Source organism: Pleurodeles waltl, chromosome 11 (assembly GCF_031143425.1).
Source record: "Pleurodeles waltl isolate 20211129_DDA chromosome 11, aPleWal1.hap1.20221129, whole genome shotgun sequence".
Classification (NCBI taxonomy): Eukaryota; Metazoa; Chordata; class Amphibia; order Caudata; family Salamandridae; genus Pleurodeles; species Pleurodeles waltl.
Genome location: NC_090450.1, coordinates 806,810,934 through 806,830,630, shown reverse-complemented (window position 1 = coordinate 806,830,630; position 19,697 = coordinate 806,810,934). Strand labels below are relative to the sequence as shown.

Sequence of the window (19,697 nt, the reverse complement as noted above, 5' to 3'; positions counted from 1 at the left end):
GATATCTGGGCCGCAAAAATCTAAATCCCACAGAATATAATGGGATTTAGATTTCAGTGGATGGGATATCCATCACCTTTGTGATGGAGTAACCCATCTGCCGAGTTCTTAATCAGGCCCAAAGTCATGGTGCCACTTTATTAAAACCTTCAAAAGACAAGATTTGAAGTCTAAACCATAATGGTTCATTCAAACGTAAGATACTTACAGAAAGCGAAACGGCATTAGTCAAATCAGTGAGGATTTACATTTAAAATACGTCTAAATCAAAAAATGCAAGAGGATCAACATAAGCTCTATCTCCAAAGTAAGCAAACAACCAGAACCAAAGTACAGCTCAGTAAAAGGACTGCAAACCGTCTGCCTCCACAGATTGTGCAAAAAGCTGAAATATAAATTAAATGACAGACTAGTGCACAGTCTGCTCAGTAAGCAAGTGCAAAAAGCTCTAAATATTAAGTAAGTAAACAAACTAGCATATGGTTTGCTCCCTAAGACATAATCGAAAAGGTTGGGACCATTCCCAAAAACATCATCTTTTTTGGGGTTTTAGACACAAAAGTCACACTCTCGACATGGTGTGAAATGAAATAATAGGATTGGATTAACAAAGATACTTGTGAATTAACCAGTTGCTGTTCGGAAACACAAGATACATCAAATAAGTAACATCTAGTACACACCTACATGACTGCATATTGATATATTTTTAGTGCATACGAAATTAAGAAAATGTCAGTGTGTTTAAGTAACTTACAAAATAATAACACATTCAGAGCATGAATGGCTCTCTTGTTGGAGCCTAGGCAAAAGACCTTGACTATTGAAACAACAGGATCATCCTGGACATGGCTTCCCCCAGAGAAGGCAAATTAATATGATATGATATAATATGAAAAGCTGTGATTTTATTACCAACAAAAACTCATTGTGAAGAGAACTTCTATTTTGATTATTTGTCTGGAATGGAAAAGCCCTCAGAGACACATGCATGTTGAAAGGCTCGATCATGTAAAATAAAAGTGAACATTTCTCTCTGCAAATATGAATGGCTGTCAATGTAAGCTGGCTGCAGCCTTGTCATACCAACAAAGCATCTGAATTAAGCATTATTTCTAATTATTACGTGTTTATATCTTATGTTCTGTAGGTCAGAAGCCCCCAAACCATGTGCCTCAGTATGAACCCAATTTCATGTAATGTGATTTCCTCTGATATTATTTCTTTGGCCAAATGCCATTTGATGTTGCTAACAATGGTTTCATGGCCCACTATGAAGAAACGTATGTACTTATTCCGAGCAAGCACTTCCGTGATAACTTCTTCCATTCAGTTTGATATATTAATTAGGTCTTTTTAATTTGCCATGGTATTGGTATGAGACTTCAGGAAAGCCACAAGTGTCTCAACACATTATCACCTGGCGTTCAGTTTACCCTTAATTCTGACTCTCAAGCTATTGCTTTTTTGTACCTATGGGTTAAAGTAGATGAGGGCAGGGTATACACCTTTCTTTACAGGAAACCCATCCAAAGAAACTCTGTCCTTCAATACCAGTCACCACCTCAGAGACAATCTGCCCTTTGGACAGTTTCTAAGAGTCCACAGGCACTGTTTGTAGGAAGCTGGTTCTTTATATACAATACCAAAGTAAGGTATAGTGTGTACATAGTCCAGTGGATCCCCAGAGCCTTTACAGAGGCCAAATTAGATAATACTAATGCTATCTTTTGTGGTAGTGTGGGTGAACAGTTAGGCTTATCATAGGGTAGTACTAAGCATTTGTTGTACACACACACAGTCAAGAAATGAGGCCCACACTCAATGACTAACTCCAATCCAATGGTTAGGTATCAAAAAATATAATTTGTTACTTTATTTCTATAACCAAAGGGATCTTTGTTGCAGGTAAGTACACTTCCAAGAATGGATATCTTTCAAGTTTCAAATGCACTTTGTTTGTAAATCACAGGTCAGATAGTTTTCAGGTATGCAATACTTCAATAACAAAAGTAGACAGTGCAAAAATGACTGAAGGCCATGCAGTCCTAGGGGAGGAAAAGTACCAACACAGTTTAAAAGTAAGTATTTGGCTTACAGTCCCAGTCTTGGGTGGGGTAGGGTGTCCACGGTGCAAGGTTCAGGAAGACACCAAGGGTGCACCACCAGCAACACAGGGCCGGCCGAGTGCACAGTCAAAGTTGGCGCTGGGTGCCCAATGGAAACCAATGGAGACTGAGGGTACTTAGAAGAAAATTAATTGCAGGTAAGTACCCGCGACTTCAGGGCACAGACCTGGGGGGTTTAGATCAGCACCAGGTGGGCCACAGGTCAGCATGGAACGTACACCCTTAGCGGTGTGGGGGCAGCCAGGTGCAACGTGCAAACACAGCATCGGGCACCCAAAGCTTTCCAATGAGCTCCCGGTTCATAAAGAAACTGCAGGCTGCGTCCAGGGAGTCGGCTGATGAAGACCAATGGCTGGACAGCTAGGTAGAGGCCCCACTGGATGTCGGTGGACTGTTGGTTGGGTTCCCCAAGACCGGGGGACTGCGGGTGCAGGGGTACCTTTAGGCGTAGGAAATGTTCACCAGAGCCCATCAAGGTCAGGGGGTCCTTGGGATTTAGCCTGCAGGCGTCATCGTTTTGGTCAGGAGGGGTCAACCCAGAGTAGACTCGAGGTTGGAATCACCTGGGGTTCTTCTCTGGACTGATGAGCCACCTGGACTCAGGCCGTTGACGTCTGATGCAGATTGGGCAGGACCTGTGGATCCAGAGGGCTCTTGTTAGAAGTTTCTTTGTGGACAGGACCACTGTCTGGGCCATTAGGATAGGCAGGCAGTCCTCTGGGGGCTTGTAGAGGCTGCTGGTCCTGCAGGATGAGTCATCTTTTTGTAGCAGGAGTCTTGAAGCTGCAGATGTGCCGGTATGCATGGACCAAGTCAGTTGTCGTCCGGAGTCTTCTCTGCTTGTGCGACTCTTGAGTCCTACTTCTTCTTTAGGGTCACCAGGAATCTGAAGAGTAAGGTTCAGAGGTGCCCCTAAATACTAGATTTAGGGGTGTTACAGGGGTCAGAGGGCAGTAGCCAACGGTTACTGAACCTGAGGGTAGCTATACCCTTCCTGTGCCCACTCCCTTTGGGCAGGGGGGCACATTCCTAACCCTATTGGCTATCTTCCTCCAAACCAAGATGAAGGATTCTGCAGAGAGGTGTTCACCTCAGCTCTGGGCTCCCTAGTGGTTGTCCCAGCTGGGATGGACACTCCTTCTCGTGTTTACTAATTTTGACTCCAGACCTGCTGCCAAAAGGTGAGCTTAGTCCGGGGTCGGGGCATCTCCACTGGCTGAAGTGGCCTGGGGCAGCATTATAAAAGGCAGGAGCCTTTGGGGCTCACCACCAAGTGTTGCTGTTCCTGCAGGGTGGAGGTGTGAAGCATCAAACACTGGCATCAGTATGGGTTTATCGAGCTGGGAAAATACCAAACTTCCCAGCATTTAGTGGAGCCATCATGGAGCTGTGGAGTTTGTAGTGACAAACTCCCAGCCCATGTACTCAATATGGCCACCCTGCACTTAGAATGTCTAGGAGTGGACTTAGACGCTGTAGGGGCATATTGCTGATGCTGTTATGCCCTTACCTGTGGTATAGTGCACCCTGTCTTTAGGGCTGTGAGGCCTGCTAGAGGGTTGACTTACCCATGCCACAGGTAGTGTTTTGTAGGCATGGCATCCAGGGAAGGATGCAATGTCGACTTTACCTTTTTTCTCTCCACCAACACACATAATCTGCAATGGTGGTGTGCATGTGTTTGGTGGGGGGACCCTTAGGGTGGCATATACATGTTTCAGCCCTTAGAGACCCTCTCTGGCCACAAGGCCCTTGGTACCACTGGTACCTCGTGCAAAGGGCTTAGCTGTGTGCAAGAGGTGTGCCAAATGTCGAAGCAATGGTACAGTTTAGGGTAAGAACACAGGGGCTGGGGCCTGGTTAGCAGGATTCCAGCACACTCTCAGTCAAGTTAACATCAGATATCAGGCAAAACGTGTGTGTGTGGAGGGGGGGTGACCATGCCAAAAGGGGCACTCTCCTCCAGGGTTATCCTAAGCCATTGGCCAAACAGTCTCAGTATGGAGCCTGGTACTACCTTCTTGAGGAGTTATAAGACCCAGAGGAAATAAAAACTGAGACAGACCTCATTATCGGTGTGAGCATTTTTATACTGTCAGCAATGAGATGAAGAAGATCATCCTGAAACATTGGGATATGATAAAAGATCAGATATCCACAAAATAAATACCACTATTCTCTTTTAAACTGGGGTACTAATTTGAGGGACTCCCTAGTACAGGCAGCACTTTCCATTCTCTATAAAGTGACTCTGACTTCTCAATGGGTCTTACCACAAATTCTAGACCATTCAAAATGTGGACACTGTTTGGCTTGTAAATACTGTGCCAATACTAAGGTCTTTACACATCACAATGTTAAGAATTTCCTTTGAACAGCTTCACAAATTGTAATTCACAGGATGGTATTTACGAAGTATGGTGTGCTTGCCATTTTGTTTATATTGGTCAGATGACATAGAAAATCAAAAGTCTGAAATTACAACACAGGAGGAGAATCCATTGCTCAGTCACAGGAGCACCATTGAAAGAGCATAATCACTCAGATCAACATATACATTGGGCAAGCTCAGGTGGCAAGTCATTGAGCATTGAAACTAGGACCGAGAGGAGGGAACAAATTGAATCAGCTTGCTGGCAAGGAAGTGTATTGGATTGATAGAGTGGACTCTATCACAAATGGTCTTAACACTGGAGGACTGGAAACAAGCTGCTTCTTTCTGATCTTTAGATGATTGGGCAGCTGTCTTCATTTGGTTTTCTTGATTGAATCTTATCTTTTTGATTGATTGTTCATGCTCATCTTTTACTACGTAGTACATGTAAATACCGTAAATAATTTTCCTATGTATTGACTATCCATTTTGGCCAGGGTATTATCTCAGTTCAGTCCACTGGCTGCCACGTATGTCATCCCAGGTTTTAATTATCCACATTTGGTGAAGTATCTCATGAAAGAGCATCTTTAGGATTCCTTCTATGTTCATGGTGGTTCTTTCTGTATTCCTAAACTACCGTTTTTTATCAATCCAATATCCAGCCTGCTAAATACTTTCACACCGCTCTCTATGATGAGCAACTCCTGGATAAATATGAATATTTCTTTTTTATTTCTGGCAATGAGCTTTCATATTCTGGGTGCCACGGCGCTAGTGCATAGCTGCCAAGGTTTCAGATTTCTATGTGTGACATTTTCATAATTTCAGTGTAATTATGAGTGACATTTCAACATCTAGGAGTCACACTTTCTTGCAAGCCAAATCAAGCTGAGAGGCTGTGACAGTGAAGCACATATTAGGTCACAGCCAGGTAGGCTGTATTATTTCAAAATGAGTCACAGCTCAGTCACTGTCAAAATCACTAATAAGTGGGTGGCGATCTGGCCCAGCCGGAGTCTGGCGTGCTGTCTGCTACTAACCTACAAGTTCAGTTGCACCAGTCGTGTACTTTCAAAAAGACGTCTTCAGCAGGAGCCCTGCCGGTGGGGTCTGGTCCAAGTCAATCCAGTTGGTCGCGGGATCAATATACCGCTGGTCGCGGTGAAAGAGTCGAGCTCCCATTGGTTTAGGGTGGCAGCTGTGCAGGCTCACAACGGAGAGTCCAGCCACCATGGGATCCATACTGCTGCGATAGTGCGAGGGACGTGCTCAGCTGTGCTGCATGGACACACACTCTGCAGCAGGTAGCCAATTAACTTGAAATGCCACCCCCCTCACGCCGCGGGCAGCAGGCCAAACCCAATAGAGACATGTCACCTGCCTATTAAAGTGAGTCTGACAAAACTGACACTCACACACACTGTCTCTGTAGTAGCCATTGGGCACTACAGTGAATGACTCCTGACGTCACTGAGTTATGCTGTGTATTGTCGTCCTTCAGGTGTGTTAAACATTGTAGCACAGCACTAGTAGCAGCTAACAAGCAGAGGAGCCAGCCCCCAAGCCTGAGTGCTGCCACTGCCTGCAGCTTTCAGTATTGATGTATTATTGCATTCCAGCTTAACGGCTGAGAGGCGCTACAAAGCATGATTTTGCCTTTCAGTGTGGTGATGCGGACCGCCACACTGACATGCATAAGTCTAATGCCTGATGCGTGGTACTTGGCAGAGCTGCGACACTTGAAGGCAGACTAACACTCTAAAAGTGTGTGCTCGGCCACTGGCATAGGATTGGACTACAAAGACCTCACACGTGACTGGCGACTGGAGGGCAGATGAGGCCTAACAGCCTGCCTGCATTGCACCCTCCACACAGGTGATTTGTGGCCCTGGGGGCTTCTAAGGGAGGCCGCGGCTACAGGACTTTGAACACGCTGTGAAAGCGACCCATCTGACCTCCCCAATTGACCTCCTCAATGTTGGTTGCATACAATACCTCCTTCCCCAACTATCCACTTGGAGCACTTTGCCAGGCCTGATGAATATAGTGGTATGGTGACATGACAATGACCGAAAGTGCTATCAAATGGCACTAATATACTGCAATTTCAAACAATGTGAAACAATCTTTGTTGCCAGCTCACTCTCTAATGATTTAAATTCATTTTTTTAAGGGACACAGTGCCCAAAATAATTGCTGGATTCTTACAGAAGACTGCGACAAAAAACGAGGTTCACTGTAGACTGTGAGTATTAGCATACTTTACAAAGGTTTCAATGAAAGCAGTGCAGGATTGTAAACAAAAGCTGTTCTGGCTACTAAGAGAGACTTACGTAGAAGAGTGTGGAAGAAACTGTTCTGCATCATTGCCATTTTTTTGTATATAATGTATTATCCATCTGTGAAAAGCCCTGAATATGGCATAAGGGGTTCAGATTTGCATGCCCATCATCCAAAAGAGTATATATATAGCACAGGGAAATGAATGTCTCAAATTGCTGGATATGTTTCAAAATGCCGGCAACAGCGGAAAAAAGAATGCCTTTCTTGCACCTACCTTTACAATACAATGATTCATGTGGTATTATATGTGCCAATGATTCCATGACCAATACCATAATAATGCAAGATGCTGTCATTGAAGAACTGCGTGAAATAAAGATAGACTAAGTGGTGCTGACACTAAGGGTTGATCAAAGTTCAAAAAGGGCCGATTGTGAAAGAAGAAAACATTTATAGACATATAGATTTGAACCATTTTGAGTTGTGCTTTTAGAATAGTTTTCAAGGACATGCTCACATTTCTGTTTGGCTATTTTGCAATGAACATCCTGCCAGAGCACTCACTTGTGAGAATGGTATTTTTTTAGGTTAGATAAGAGTGACATATGCTTGGAATTATGGTTTCTGCAATATGTAACCTAGAGCACCCTACAGAGGAGGATGTGCCACGTGCATTTGGACTGATGTTTGCTTTAACAACAGCCTTGAGACTGAGATAAAAAGGTGAGTATGGCCCCTCAGGGGTCATCAATGTACATTTGCTTTGCTGATAGACTTATCTTTTCTTTTGAAATGTAATTTCCCGTCTTTATTGATTGCATTTCGCAGCTGCGCATCAATAATGATTTAGCGATTATAATGGAAAGCAATGTATTTACAAACATGTACAAATGTATATGGCATCCCAACTTAAACAAAACAAACCATTTAAACATATTGCCCTCTGTGTATGTTTCCGCCCCGAGGCTTAAAGCAAATACAGTTTGCTTCTGTATATCACCATGATTGTGTATTGACTGTTATTTCCCTTTCATACAAATTTAGCTTTTACACTATTCCCTAGTGCTCCAACTAGGATTCAAGTGAGTAACACTCTGTTTATGCAGACACCTGAATCAATGTATTAACAAACTGAGATTTCCTCCCAAACAATGCATTTCCCACAGATTAGTTTAACTTGCATTCATATTCCATACAAGGAATGTGCATTATCCCTATGTCCAACATTCTCTTCTCAGTCATTACTTATGAGATGTTATCCATCTCTAGACTAGAAGAAAATCAGGAAATATAAGTAAGTAGGGTGTAAATCCATCCACCATAAGGGTGCTATAAAGTATTGCTTACCCATAATTCTTCCTGCTTTTTTTCCTGCCCAGGCAACAGGGATGAGGATGTTGGATATACGAGGTTCCTGTCAGGTTTTAGCCTCTGGTGATGCACTGGTTATCCCCCCTCTGCCAGACATAGAAGGGTTTTGGCTGTGCATCTTCGGCAAACATCCTATAGAAGAATGACAAAGATATATATCTCAGACTGGTGTGTCACAGCGAAATTTGAAAAGTATACAGCAAGTGCTTACTGTTTTTTATTCTTTTACTTGGTTGGTCGTGAAGGAGACTTGATCGGGTTGTCGGAAACATCACCTTTCTGCTTGAGAGTGGTGATTGTGCATCTTTCAAACTTTGAGGAAGGCACGACCAGCATTATGTTAAAATTTGTGCATGCCCATTGTGAAAAAATTGGTTGTTCTTGCATGTATTTTCGATACTAGGTTTCAGTTCAATCTTTCTCGCATTTAAAAGAGCATTCTGAACAGGTAAATAGTCTAATGAAGAGACTGTGTTTAGTTTAGAGTGTTGAAAAGTGCTTAGAAAGTTTTTGCCTTTAAAGAGAAGGGGATTCTAGTTTTGAATGTATGATGGGCAAAACTAAAAAAAGAACATAGGTCTAACTAACCAAGATCTAGATCCTTATCTCCACTTTCCTTTTGGGAGAAGAACAAAGGAGGAGTGTGCAAAAATATGAATCCTTTGATGGCAAAGTGAGGTGGGTGATAGGAGGCATTATGTGGCATGGAAGATAACAAACAAATCACTTTAGTGACTAAAGTAAATGAGCTTAATTATTGCTCTGCCTTCTGATCAAAAGTATTGACACATTAATAAGGGGCAGCAGTTTGTTTTCCATCTTGTAGATCTTGGATCCCTCTTCTTCTTTTGATGGCTTTGTTTTCACCTTGAAGAATTCTCATTGTCTTCTTCCACTTCAAAAGTTAGTGTGTCTTCCTCTTCAGCGTTTGGTACTATTGGAGTGGAGTTTGAAAGGGCAGTATTGTGCAAAAAGGGTATCCATGAGCATTTAGCAATGCCTATTCTGCAGTCCATGCCTTCTTCTATGCTTAAATGTTATTCAGGGCAATGGAATAATTTCCAAAATTGGTGTTCTAAGAAGGAACTATCTGCTATGGAATGTGACATTTCTGGGGTGTTACATTTTTTTCGTATGCTTGTTTTCAAAAGGGATTGAATTTATAGGCTCAGTGTATCTTACCAACCACAGAGGATAACCCAAGAAAACCTAAAGGGGTCTGGGTGGAAACTTATCACAAAACAACATTAAACCCCTTGGAACCGATTGTAAACACAATCACCTCACCCCTCATACACAACCATACAGCATTACCATTCATTAATTACGGAGAACATCCTTTATTACAAATACAACATATGTTCTTTATATATATATATACAAATTATTCAGCCCCCCATCGTATCACCAAAGCAAAAACAAAAAAAAGGACAGAGAAAAATGCAATCAGATCAAGTGCTCGTGATTCAGAAAGAAATAGAAGATAATAGATTTCCCATAAAACAAATCAAGAAATACACTTTAAAAAGTCATATAAAACAGCCTGTTGGTTATTCCTTTAGCCACATTGAATCACAATATTATTTCACGAACTGAATTATAACCCCAATTGCGTCCTTCTCAAAAATAAACCAAATCCAGACTAGATCATCATCGTCGACGTTTCGACCTCTTCTCGCTCTTGGCCCAATTACCGGCTCCACACGGGTCTTCCTCAGGACTGATCAATAGGGAACACCTACAATCATCCAAGGGAATACATCAACCTTCATATCACCTTCTCAATCTCCTTGGTAATCTGCTGCATTAAACCCTATCAATACTAACCCACATTACTCCACATTACATTACAACATCTATCTTCATCAATAACACTGAGATAGTCCACCAATCTAAAACACAAAGGAAAACTACAGTGATTAGTTCCCTCACAACCAAACTAACAATCACACATAGAAACCATCTAAAACACACTTACCTCAACAACCATGAGAGTAATCCACACAATTTTCTGCTTAAATTCAGATCACATCAAAAGCTCCCAAAAATCATATCTTCCAATTCGGTTTTATAGCCTTAGACAAAGATAAACAAATCACATTCATATATCATTAGAATCCAAAACAAACCTATATCATATAAATACTTAGTGGCTTTAATTGCAGCCCAAGGACTTTAATCAAATTAGTAATCCAAACTCCCCAATAGGAACAACATCTCTCAAAAGTCGGTATTTAATCCGATCTCCATCTGCCTCGTAGAGACCCGATGAGAAACACCCCACATATAAATATCATCTTCAAACGCGCCCCTTCGTGCCGTCACCACAAATGAAACACATACAAATTTTGAATCAGATCTCTCCAGTCGCAAATAGTCAGAGAAGCTTTCATTCACAAAGTGCCAAGTTTCCCCCATTGTCGCCTTACCCTTCAATTGCCACCATTTATTATAACCGTCTTCGAGTCTCGCATCCGCCTTCTAGGGAAGCCGCAGGGTCAAGCCCTGCATTTAAATCTTCTTAATTGACGCCTACGCATGCGTCGTCTCACAGAATGTTTAGAATGCGGGAATACTCGCATTCGAATACACTGCGTCCCTCCGGGGATCCAGGAAGGAATACACATCTCCATCAACCTAACTGACGCGCACGCATGAGTCATCTAAAGGAATAATTAGAATGCGGAAATACTCGCATTCAACTGCGCTCGTACCTCAAAGGATCGAAGATCCTACCTGAAATACGGCATTCAGCACCGATATCAACTTACCTTATTTAAATTCGAAAAAATTATTTCTCAAATGGACCAACATTAATCCATATTTAGTAACATCCAAACCAACACTCCAATCATATATTTGGACTCAGTATACCACTGCCAAAAGTATATGGGGACAGAATAAAGGATTCAATATCTATAAATTAAATGCACATCTATATCATGTATACAGACATAGAATATACAGGACAGCCCCATGTATCCCTCCAGGTCTAAAACATCAAGGTGGTCATTACAACCATGGCGGACGGTGTTAAAGCTGCGATAATACCGCAAACAGGCCGGCGGACAAAAAAAGGGAATTATGTCCGTGGCTGAAACCGCCAACATAGACAGCCACTTTAACACTCCGACCGCCACAGCGGTACAGACAAGCAGCGCGGCGGTCACCGCCAACAGACAGGCGGGATACAATGTACCGCCCACAGTATCACAACCCGCCAATCCGCCACCTTTTCCGGGGCGGATTCACCGTGGATAAAAACACGTCGGAAACAGATTTTGCAATGGGAAAACGCTCACCTTAACACACTCCACGTGGAAGGAGGCCACCATGGAGCCCGAACTACAAATACTCCCTGCCCTTGTCTTCCTACTCCTCTACGATCACCAGCAACGTAGGCGCCGAAGACAACAGTAAGTACTGCACCTACGACATAGGGGAGGGGGGAGGCAAAAGTCAGGGGGACACACACGCAACACCCCCACCCCCAACCCGACCCTCACCCACTACAACACACACACCAATGCATTTCCAAACAGCACAGTAAGAACCCACAACCCCCCCGGAAGAATGCAAAGACAAAAGGAAATCAGTTCAAACATTGTAATGTATCAAAATACAGTAACCTACTATATACAGATAAATATACACTTTCCAAATATATACATCACGATTAGTAGTGCAGGTATGCACATGTCAATGTCTGTGGACCAATGGGCCCAAAATGCATGGGCGAGGCCCACACTAGATACTTGTCCACAAACGGAGAGAACACTGCAGGGGCATCAGATAGAAATACAACAGGCACCTCAGGGGGAAAGGAAGGGGGGGGACTCAGCCGGATTACAGCACCACGCTAGATCCACGACGGGCTCCATGCCCATTGATGTATCCTGGGGAGTGCAAAGCCACAGTCTCTCAAGTCTCTACAGTGGGGGAGTTGCCACTGTTACATCCTGGGGAGTGCAAAGCCACAGTCTCTCAAGTCTCTACAGTGGGTGGTTTGCCCACTGTTACATCCTGTGGAGTGCAAAGCCACAGTCTCTCAAGTCTCTACAGTGGGTGGGTTGCCCACTGTTACATCCTGGGGAGTGCAAAGCCACAGTCTCTCAAGTCTCTACAGTGGGTGGGTTGCCCACTGTTACATCCTGGAGAGTGCAAAGCCACAGTCTCTCAAGTGGATGCAGGTCTCCACTGGTTCTGGAGGGGGACTGGTGCCCAGAGTGCTTCATCCTGTGAAGGACAGACTGAGTGGATGCAGGTCTCCACTGGTTCTGGAGGGGGACTGGTGCCCAGAGTGCTTCATCCTGTGAAGGACAGACAGAGTGGATGCAGGTCTCCACTGGTTCTGGAGGGGGACTGGTGCCCAGAGTGCATCACGCTCCCCATGACGGTCCCAGTTCCGTCACTGTCCCAGCTGCACATGGGCTAACGATGCTTGATTTGGCAGTGCTTTGCCCTGTTTAGCGGTCTTCACCATGGCGGTCTTTGCCCTGTTCAGCGGTGCTTTGCCCTGTTCAGCGGTCTTCACCATGGCGGTCTTTGCCCTGTTCAGCGGTGCTTTGACATGGCGGTGCTTTGCCCTGTTCAGCGGTCTTCACCATGGCGGTCTTTGCCCTGTTCAGCGGTGGTTTGCCCTGTTCAGCGGTCTTCACCATGTCGGTCTTTGGCCTGTTCAGCAGTGCTTTGCCATGTCGGTCTTTGGCCTGTTCAGCAGTGCTTTGCCATGGCGGTCTTTGCCCTGTTCAGCGGTCTTCACCATGGCGGTCTTTGCCCTATTCAGAGGTGCTTTGCCCTGTTCAGCGGTGCTTGCCTTTGCTGTCTCTGACCTGTGCAGTGGTGTGTGGCATTACGGTCCCTCAGTGCCCAGCGGGGCTGTGGCTGCCTGGGCCCTCCAGGTCACTGACGCTGGCGGTGGTCTCCTGACCAGTGACGATACTGCTGCCTTCCAGGGCACTGACTCTGGCGGTGGTCTCCTGACCAGTGACGATACTGCTGCCCTCCAGGGCACTGACTCTGGCGGTGGTCTCCTGACCAGTGACGATACTGCTGGCGGTGGCGTCCCGACCGGCGGGGACGATGGCGGCCTTCTCCGCTGTGCTGCTCTTCCCAGACTTTGGAGACTTCTTCTGCCCCTTCACTACCTTGGGAGGAGTCACAGCTGACTCAGCACTTCCCCCGGGACCCTTGTGAGCTGTTTTGCCGGCAGAAGTCTTCACCCTCTCCCGTCGGCCACTTTCCAACTTAAGGTGCTTTACAGGGGGTGGACTGGCAGTGCTTTGGCTCCGTGTCACACTGGCTGCCCTGGTGGCCTGTGCACTCCACACACCTTTAACACGCACCACTGGTACCAGTCTTTTTTTGGCTGAGGTGCTACTACGGGACCTATGAATTGGAGGGGTCGGGGTGGTGGGAAAGAGGTCAACGTCGCTGAGGAAGAGTTTCTGACGAACACTGGGATGGGTAGCTGGAGGGGGTCTGGGAGTGTAGGAAGAGGAGGTGGTTGTAGAAGGTGTAACTTTAGGTGATTTGGGTGCAGGTACTGGAGGCTGTCGTGAGGTGGATGGATGTTGGGTGTGTGGGGGCCCGCGTTTGTGTACTTTGGGAGGGGGCGTCACAGACACACTGGGAGTGGACACAGGGGACGTGTAAATGGTAGTGGGAGTGCAGGTGAGCGGGGTGTGGTGCTGGGTGTTCTGGTGCGAGTCCTAGTGCCTGTAGATGTAGTGCATGCAGGTGAGAGTGTGGACGAGACTGGGAGGGAGGAGGGAGACAACGAGGAGGGGGACACAGTGGAGGCAGTGGATGTTGCTGTGTCTGTATGTGGGTGATGCTTGTGTGAGTGCCTGTGGGATGTGTGGTGCCTATGTTTGCCTGAGCTACTTTTGTGTGTTGGGGTGTGTGCATGCTTGTCTGATGGTGTGCTTGGGATAGGCTGGGGTACAGGGGATTGGGTCTGGGTGGAGGAAGTTGGAGGGGAGAGGCTAGACACAGGGACAATTGCTGCCATCAGTGCTGAGGCCAGAGTTTGCAGGGTTCGATGAAGGGCAGCCTGACCAGAATGAATGCCCTCCAGGAATGCATTACCGTGTTGCAACTCCCTTTCTACACCCTGGATGGCATTCACAATAGTAGACTGCCCAACAGTGAGTGACCTGAGGAGGTCAATGGCCTCCTCACTGAGGGCAGCAGGGGTGACTGGGGCAGGGCCTGAGGTGCCTGGGGCGAAGGTGATGCCCACCCTCCTGGGTGAGCGGGCACGGAGCGAAGGCTGAGGGGCTGCTGGGAGGGCGGTGCTAGTAGGGGGGGTGGCAGCTGTACCTGTAGAAGTGGGGGGCACAGATGGTGCCGCCACCACAAGGGAGCTCCCATCAGCAGACAAGTCTGTGTCGCTGTTTGGTGATCCGGTGACCGACGTGAAGCTCCCCTCGCCCTCCGTCCCACTGGTGTATTCAGAGTCTGTGGTGTGGCCCTCCATGGCCATGTGGGATGCAGCTCCCTCGTGCTCCGGTGCCACTGTACCTCCGCCTGATAATGCTGATGCACAAAAGAACAGGGAGAGCACAAAAAGGGGGGGGGGACGACAGAAGAAAGACAGGTTGAGTGCATGGCTTACCTCTACCGTTGGCGGACAATACAGACACAGCAGCCCCCTGCACTACGACGTGCTCTTGGTCTCTACAGATGCAATTCCTGGGATCTGGCCTACATGGCTATGGTGGACATCTGCACACATAGATGACACAGGGGCATGTATACCTGTACTTGGCACTCTACAGAGGTGGGGTGGAGTGCCACATGGCCTGCATTCCGGAGGGGCCTAGCCTACGTAACTCGCCCTGGCCTAGGGAAACCCACAGCCCTCCTCCCCCACCCAGACCCCTCCACTGCGCGCAAAGTCCGCAGAATGAGAGTGTACTCACCCCCTTGTGTCTGCTGTGATGCCCTCATGCGCCCATCCAACTCAGGGTAGGCCACTGCCAGGATCCGGAACATCAGGGGGGTCATGGTGCGACGGGCACCCCTCCCACGTTGGGAGGCCATCCCCAGCTGAGCCTCCGCCGTCTTCTTGCTCCAGCGGCGAATGTCCTCCCATCTTTTACGGCAGTGGGTGCCCCGTCTCTGGTGGACCCCCAGGGTCCGGACGTCCTTGGCGATGGCACGCCAAATGTCCTTCTTCTGGTGGGCGCTGACCTACATGACATGTACAGGGGAAGAAGAAAAGTCATTAACAACTGCACCGTCGAAGTGAGTGGCCCCCATCCCTACCCTTGCCATGTGGCACATGCATTCACAGTCCTTCATGGTCGCTGAACTCTGCCCCCTTGCTACTGACATCCAGCCCTCTCCACCAGGCATACCCCATACAACGTGCTCCCTGTGTACTTACCTGTTGGTCTGGAGGACCGTAGAGTAGCGTGTACTGGGGGAGGACACCGTCTACTAGCTTCTCCAACTCCTGAGCAGTGAAGGCAGGGGCCCTTTCCCCAGACGCAGCAGCCATTGTCTCTTCCAGACCGAGGTCACAGCAGCACTTGCAGTGTAGGTCCTCTCCTGTCGAAGATCAGGTATCAGTGATTGAACAGATAGAAAATGGCGGTCACGTCCGCGGCGGTGACGTCCGCGGCGGTGTGTATCATCACCGCCGGTGCACTTCATCATTGGCTCCTGGGACCCATAGGGTCCAATGTTAACCAATGCAGCATTGCGCCGCGGTCTACGACCGCCTACCGCGACGGTGTACAACGCCAGCGCAGATACCTCACATCCCATTGTCCCACTTTAGAGGTCAGGCAGCCGCCATTTCAGGGGCCCACGTGGCTTCATTTACTACTGCGTCACACATACCTAGGCCTACACTCAACACACATACAGGAAGAGTTTTGTATTTGGTGTTGTGTTCTGTGTAGCTGTGGGCACATACCTGGGAATTTGTTGACTCTGTGGTCGCTGTTGTCCTTCTTAGGCACCGTCAGCTGGGACATTTGAGGAGATGGCGGAATCCTCCGGTGTACCGACCGACCGCTGGTGGACCTGTTAACAATGGAGGAGCGACATTTGATCATCACCTACAGGTTTGACCGTGCCACAATCCAGGAACTGTGTACCCAGTTGGAGCCAGACCTGATCCCACCAATCAGCCATCCCACAGGAATACCCCCTGAAGTGCAGGTGCTATCAGTGCTCCATTTCCTTGCAAGTGGATCATTTCAAACAACTGTGGCCATGGCATCAGGGATGTCCCAGCCTATGTTTTCCAACGTGTTGTCCAGAGTGTTGTCTGCCCTGCTGAAACACGTAAGGAGCTACATCGTTTTCCCTCAGGTGGAGGACTTGCCTACAGTGAAAGGTGACTTCTATGCCCTGGGACATATCCCTAACATCATAGGTGCTATTGATGGCACCCATGTAGCTCTGGTCCCCCCACGCAGGAGTGAACAGGTGTACAGGAACCGGAAGAGTTATCATTCGATGAATGTACAGATGGTATGTTTGGCAGACCAGTACATCTCCCATGTGAATGCTATGTTCCCTGGTTCAGTGCATGACGCATACATCCTGCGGAATAGCAGCATCCCGTATGTGATGGGTCAACTCCAGAGGCACCGGGTGTGGCTATTAGGGGACTCTGGTTACCCCAACCTGTCCTGGCTATTGACCCCAGTGAGGAATCCCAGGACCAGGGCAGAGGAACGCTACAATGAGACACATGGGCGGACTAGGAGGGTGATCGAACGCACCTTCGGCCTCCTGAAGGCCAGGTTCAGGTGCCTCCATATGACAGGTGGTTCCCTATTCTACTCACCAAGGAAGGTGTGCCAGATCATCATCGCCTGCTCGATGCTTCACAATCTTGCTTTGCGACGCCAGGTGCCTTTTCTGCAGGAGGATGGTCCAGATGACGGTGTTGTGGCAGCTGTGGAGCCTGTGGGCAGTGATGAGGAGGAAGCTGAGGAAGAAGACATAGACAACAGGGAGTCAGTCATACTGCAATATTTCCAGTGACACACAGGTGAGAACAATTTTTTACTATCACATTCACTTTCACACTTCTACCTCTATCCTGTCTGTCAATTAGTAGCAGTATTTGGTAACTGAGTTGTACATTTCCATTAAGGTTTCACAAGTGTGGTTACCAACGTGTGTCATCTGCTTGCATCCTTCATGGACTAGTGATGTGTGACATAGGTATGTTGGCATTACATTTGAAAACGCATTTTGTCACTGTCATTGCTAATACACATTTTCAAAATCACAGACTGACTCTAGATTGTTTTGTGGTTTAAGGGTGTTTATTGAAGTGGTAATTATTGGAGGGGGTGGCAAAATGGTGATGGGTGATGGTGGAGGAATGTCCATGGCAGAGTCCAGTCTATTAGTCTCACAGGTGCACTGCCCATATGGACATAGGAAGTGGAGCTGGGGCAGTTCCAATCTGGACAGGGTAACAAAGTGAGACAGTGGGAGGACAATCAGGGTGGTCTCATTTCCTGGCGGGGGGCTTGCCATCTTGCTCTGTTCTGTTCCTGGATCTCAGGGACCGCTTACGGGGTGGTTCTCCCTCTGCAGGGGGTGGGGTGCTGGTGAGGTGGTCCTGTGGCGGGGCGTCCTGTCCACTAGCGCCGGCGGAGGTGGTGGGCAGTTCATCTTCCATGCTAGTGTCAGGGGCCCCTTGGAGTGCCACGGTGTCCCTCATGGTCTTTTGTATGTCCTTCAGCACCCCTACGATGGTGCCCAGGGCGGAGCTGATGGTTCTGAGCTCCTCCCTGAAGCCCAAATACTGTTCGTCCTGCAGGCGCTGGGTCTCCTGAAACTTGGCCAAAACCGTCGCCATCGTCTCCTGGGAGTGGTGGTATGCTCCCATGATGGAGGAGAGGGCCTCGTGGAGAGTGGGTTCCCTTGGCCTGTCCGCCCCCTGTTGCACAGCAGCCCTCCCAGTTCCCCTGTGTTCCTGGGCCTCCGTCCCCTGGACCGTGTGCCCACTACCACTGCCCCCAGGTCCCTGTTGTTGTTGGGGTGGTGGGTTACCCTGGGTTCCCTGTAGTGGTGGACACACCGCTGATTGACGTGTCCTGGGGACGGAGGTATGGGCCCGCTGGGTGGGTGCTGTGCTGGTGTTACCAGAGGGTGGAAGGTCAGTATTGGGCTGTGCCTGTGCAAGGGGAACCGACTGTCCCGAGGCCCACGATGGTCCGGGCTGGTCATCTGGATCCAGTTGGCCAGAGCTGCTGTCGTCACTGTGGACCTCTTCTGTGGGTGGAGTGGAGATGTCTGGACCCTCCTGTGTGGTGACGTTACGTAGTGGTCCTGCAGGGGTATAAGAGCATTATTATTGCATGTGTGTGTGTCATGGTGTGCAATGGGTGGGTGTGCGTGTACCCCAGTGCAAGCATTCCTGTGTGGGGGCTTGTATGATGATGGTTGGGGGTTTGTTATGGGTATGTGCAGTGAGCATGCTTTAGTGCTGGGTGTCCATGCTTAGTTGTGTCATGCAGGGCTTGGTGTTGGGATGTTTGGTTTGTGTTATGAGTACATTAGTGAGGAGTTGGAGTGATAGGGGAGGGGGTGGGGGTGGGGGTGTGTGATAGCATGCAGGTATGGTGGGGGATATGATAGTTAAGATTTGACTTACCAGTGTCCATTCCTCCACCGACTCCTCCGAGGCCCTCAGGATGCATGATGGTCAAGACCTGCTCCTCCCATGTTGTTAGTTGTGGGGGAGGAGGTGGGGGTCTGCCGCCAGTCCGCTGAATCGCGATTTTGTGCCTGGAGACCACTGAACGCACCTTCCCCCGTAGGTCGTTCCACCTCTTCCGGATGTCCTCCCGATTTCTTGGATGCTGTCCCACAGCGTTGACCCTGTTGACGATTCTTCGCCATAGCTCCATCTTCCTGGCTATGGAGGTGTGCTGCACCTGGGCTCCAAATAGCTGTGGCTCTACCCGTAGGATTTCCTCCACCATGACCCTGAGCTCCTCCTCGGAAAACCTGGGGTGTCTTTGGCGTGACATGGGGTGGTGTAGGTGATGTGTGTAGGAGGCTGGACTGGCTTGTAGTGAGTACCAAGGGGTACTTGCACCTTGCACCAGGCCCAGTTATCCCTTATTAGTGTATAGGGTGTCTAGCAGCTTAGGCTGATAGATAATGGTAGCTTAGCAGAGCAGCTTAGGCTGAACTAGGAGACGTGTGAAGCTACTACAGTACCACTTAGTGTCATATGCACAATATCATAAGAAAACACAATACACAGTTATACTAAAAATAAAGGTACTTTATTTTTATGACAATATGCCAAAGTATCTTAGAGTGTACCCTCAGTGAGAGGATAGGAAATATACACAAGATATATATACACAATAGCAAAAATATGCAGTATAGTCTTAGAAAACAGTGCAAACAATGTATAGTTACAATAGGATGCAATGGGGAAACATAGGGATAGGGGCAACACAAACCATATACTCCAAAAGTGGAATGCGAACCACGAATGGACCCCAAACCTATGTGACCTTGTAGAGGGTCGCTGGGACTAT

General features: G+C 47.7%; 1 long non-coding RNA gene across 3 annotated transcripts in view; it reads right to left on the bottom strand.

Annotated features, from left to right (window-relative positions):
* LOC138266145 (uncharacterized) overlaps nt 1-10,680 on the bottom strand; it is an 89,194-nt gene extending 78,514 nt beyond the window's left edge. For 2 of the 3 annotated variants that reach the window (XR_011199472.1, XR_011199471.1), the window contains exons 1-2: nt 10,590-10,632; nt 8,137-8,292 (exon numbers count right to left, since the gene is read on the bottom strand). This is a non-coding gene — a long non-coding RNA (uncharacterized lncRNA). Of the gene's footprint in view, nt 1-8,136; nt 8,293-10,138; nt 10,236-10,589 lie in introns of all 3 variants that reach the window. The other variant, XR_011199473.1, reaches the window with a different exon arrangement.
* Nucleotides 10,681-19,697: the final 9,017 nt, after the last annotated feature.